The sequence below is a fragment of the Echinops telfairi genome, unplaced genomic scaffold (assembly GCF_000313985.2).
Source record: "Echinops telfairi isolate 266 unplaced genomic scaffold, ASM31398v2 ScPeMD7_2186;HRSCAF=2738, whole genome shotgun sequence".
NCBI classification, from domain to species: Eukaryota; Metazoa; Chordata; class Mammalia; order Afrosoricida; family Tenrecidae; genus Echinops; species Echinops telfairi.
This window is the reverse complement of record NW_022106084.1, coordinates 6,551,927-6,555,885: the sequence shown is the minus strand read 5'-3', so window position 1 is coordinate 6,555,885 and position 3,959 is coordinate 6,551,927.

Below are 3,959 nucleotides of genomic sequence, written 5' to 3'. Positions count from 1 at the left end.
CCCCCAACCCCGCCCTTTCTGCATGCACTACCTGAAAAAAGACCCTGCAGGCGTGAAGAACGCATTGTTGACTTCATCTTCATCTTCATCTTGGTGGGACTTGCAGTTTCTGTCAAGGGATGGCTGTGCGAACCTTTTAATTGGAATGCCATGGTGCGGAAACCTGAAGCATTATCAATGCCTAGCGGTGGTCTATTATTGCCGGGTGGTCTACGCAGAAACAATAAACAGGGTTTCCAGGGTGATGGTCCTTCTCCCCCACTCTTACTCTGGTCAGAGGCACAGGGTGGTTCCCGCAGGGCAGGAGAATGCAGCAAGCTTGTGGGCTCTTACTGCCCTGGTCACCTTCGGGCATTGTTTCCATCTGCCTGCCCCTCTAGCTCGGACCCTGTGCAACTTTTCAGCTTCATATCCTGAAGGGAAATTGGGGGCATGGTGGGCTTCCTTGGTGATAGTGCCCCGTGGGGGTTGGGCATGTGGATTAGTCTGGAATCCTGGAAGGGCCTTTTAATTTCAAGTAATTTAAACTTTTTAGAAATTAAGTTAAAGCAATGGTCATCATCACCTTTCCCCCAAGATCAGTGTCTCTAAAATGACGATGATGCAATGGGTCATTGAGCATTCTTGTTGTTAGGTAGGTGCCTTTGAGTTGATGCCGGCTCACAGCGATCCCTTGTGACAGAGTTGTACAGACCCATAGACTCTTCTGGGCTGTAGTCTTCCCTATTGCTGTGCAGGTTTGAACTGGGGGCTTAACCACTGCCCATAGGGTCCCTTGACAGTTTGAAACCAACCAAGCAACCAGCCAGCCAGCTAGCCAGCCAGCCAACCAACCGAACAACTAGCCAAACAACCAACAAACAACCAGATGGAGCAAACAAACAAAAACCTCACTGCCAGTGAGTCCATTCCAACCCATAAGGACCCCAGGAGACAAGGTGGAATTGCCCGTGGGTATCAGAGGAGCAGCTAGTGGTTTCAAACTGCTGACCTTGCCCTTAGCACTCCAACAATGCCACCAGGGCTCCCCCAACAGTTTAAAGAAGGACTCAGATTCTAGGTGTGAACTGAACTGCTCTTAGCTTTTTAGGAATCTCCGCACCAACAAACTGATAACAAGCGCTCATGCCTGCACAATTTGCCACACACATGTGTGTTGATGAAATACCATCATGCTGCTAGAACCTCCAGGTTGGCTGTCGTAACCTACATGTGTGCACATTCATGCAAGAACAGACGGTGGAGTTATAGAATCAATTATTACAATTTGAGGACACAGTGTGCCTGATAATATGTGCAATTTACTTCATAGGTATGTGAAAGTTGGACAATTAATAAGGCAGGTCACAGAAGAACTGATGCATTTGAATTATGGTGTTGGCAAAGAATATCTACCACTTAAATAAGCACAGCTGCTTTGAAAATCTTTATAGTTTCATCTGGCGGTTTTTCACAGAAGTAAATAAATAGGAGCCCTGGTGGTGTGGTGATTAGACCTTGGGCTGTGCTCTGCAAGGTCAGCAGTTTGAAACCACCAGTGAAAGATGGAGCCAAGAGTTACAGTCTAGGGGAATCACAGTGCAGTTCCACCCTGTCCTCCAGGGTCCCCGCAAGTTGGCGTCGACAAAGGCAGAGAATTCGGCTTACTTTTAGGTATCATTAGCCTTAAGATAACTGCCTTAGTCCATGAGTAGAGAGAATTTTACAGTAAAGGAAGAGCAAACAAACAATAAAAAGGAATAGTATTGCCTCTCTGTGCATTTTTTACAACAGGAAGAGTTTAATTTTAATTACGGGTGATAATCCTTCATAGTCTCCTAATAAAGTTCTGCAATATATCTTGTAAGATACAATAAACCCTTTGTCAGGTCAAAAAAACCACTCTAGTGCTCAGCCTCTAAATTGCTCTTGAAAATAAGAATAAAACTGTTCACCCCCACCCCCCATCGCCTGCCCCTGGTGGAAACACTGATGAAGAAGTGAGACGTAGCAAGCTTCTGCAGTAACTTCTGGCACCAGAACAAAACTGGGAAAATAAGCCTGTGAATGAATGTCGTACTGAGACTGGCCTTTGTCTGTTAAACATGAAACATAATGATAAATTCAGAAATGGTAAGAATAAGTTGAAACTCCAAACTCACTGCCACTGAGTTGGTCCCGACTCACAGTGACCCTGGAGGACGGGGTGGACCTGCCCCAGGGGAGTTTCCCGGACTGTGACTCTTCACTGGAGGAGTAGAAAGCATGGTCTTTCAAGGAGTGGCTGGCGGTTTCAAACTGCTGGTCTTGCAGCTAAGCAGCCTGACATGTAACTACTACGCCACCTACGCTCCACAGGAGTAGAAAGTCTCATCTTTCTCCTGCAGAGCAGCTGGTAGTTTCGAACTACTTACCTTGAGGCTAGCAGCACAAGGCGTAACCCACTACATTACCAGGGCTCCTTAAGAATTAGTTATGATTTTCCTCGAAACTAACTTATCCATAACACACTAAGAATAAGTCAGTTTCAAGGGACATCATGTTAGCATGCAATGGTTTTTGAAAATTTGCTGTTGAATAGATAAGGTAGGGATGAGCTTATATTTGGGGCAACTTTGATATAATGTCCTTAGTAGAGTTGGCACAAGTATGCGAATCAGAAAAGGTTCTTTGCTAATATCCTTATTTGGGTTGACTTGAAAGATTCTGAAAGAGGAGCCCTGGTGGCATAGTGGGTTGTACCTTGGGCTAATGTCAAGGTCAGCAGTTCAAAACCACCAGCCCTTCTGCAGGAGAACAATGAGGCTTTCTACTCACGTGAAGATTGACTGTCTTGAAGCTCATAGAAGCAATTCTACTCTGTTCTGCAAGGCCACTAGGAGTTAGGAGCCACTTGATACCAGTGAGAATGTCTTTCTTTCTCTTTTTAGGATACCACTGGGACTCAGAAAGAAATGAATTTTATTCATGTCGTGGGACGTCTATACTCTTTCTCATATTTAAAAGATTCGAGGGGATTGTGATGGATGAACGGAAACAGAATGTGCAAGAACTGTTCAATGTGAAACGGATGATCTGCTCTGGGAGTCTTTGTTTCATTTATAATAAAATGCAAGGTTAAAAAACAAGCCCCCTCGCCCCCCAAACAAATAATAGATCCTGATTGCAAAGGACCCTGGGGGAAGAAATCGGAGAACCCTACAGGAAGTGGGCCAGAAAAACAAACACAAAACCCAACCGCAGCAAATACCTGTCTTTACGGGAACGTCAATCGAAGTTCATTAAGAAGCACAAAAACAACCCCATTAATCACTGATAGACTCCTCCGCACGTGGGCTCTTCACAACTAAGCACTGGATGGTCCCATATGTAAACACTCATCCTCACTATTGGGCGATAGCCTTGACCTGGGTGGGTCTTGGTGCTTTGCTGTCTGTCATGAAATTTCTGTTACTGATTTCTGTATGCAAGGCCTCTAATAAAGCATTGTGTGATTAAAAAAAATTAAAGTCTTCATCTTTCTTTTTGTGGCTTCTCTCTTGCTTGCTTACTCAACTTTTTGGAACAGTTTGCCATTTGGCGATGTTCTGAGAAACTAAGTAAAGGAAATCTAAACATTTAAATGATAAACATACACCTCTATTAAACAATTCCAGTTCTAAATGCAGTGATAAGCAGTCATTAAACAATACCCATTCTGAGTGGAAATATAAGTTTTAAATGACTTTGTGGAATGAATGACTAAAATTCTGCAATTTGTATTTTGTAATGCCATCTGACCAGAAGAGTGTAAACACTGGCTAAGCCTAAGCCCAGATGTGTTTGATTTCTCGATACCCACACCTCCTACCAACACTCTCTCCCAACACTTCCTCACCAAGTAAGGAAGGGCCGGAAGGCAAAGGAACGATGGGTGTACCATCTTCGTCTTCTCGTCTGTGTTCTTTTCAGTGCAGGTGGCTGCTCCCTTGGGAAGCAAC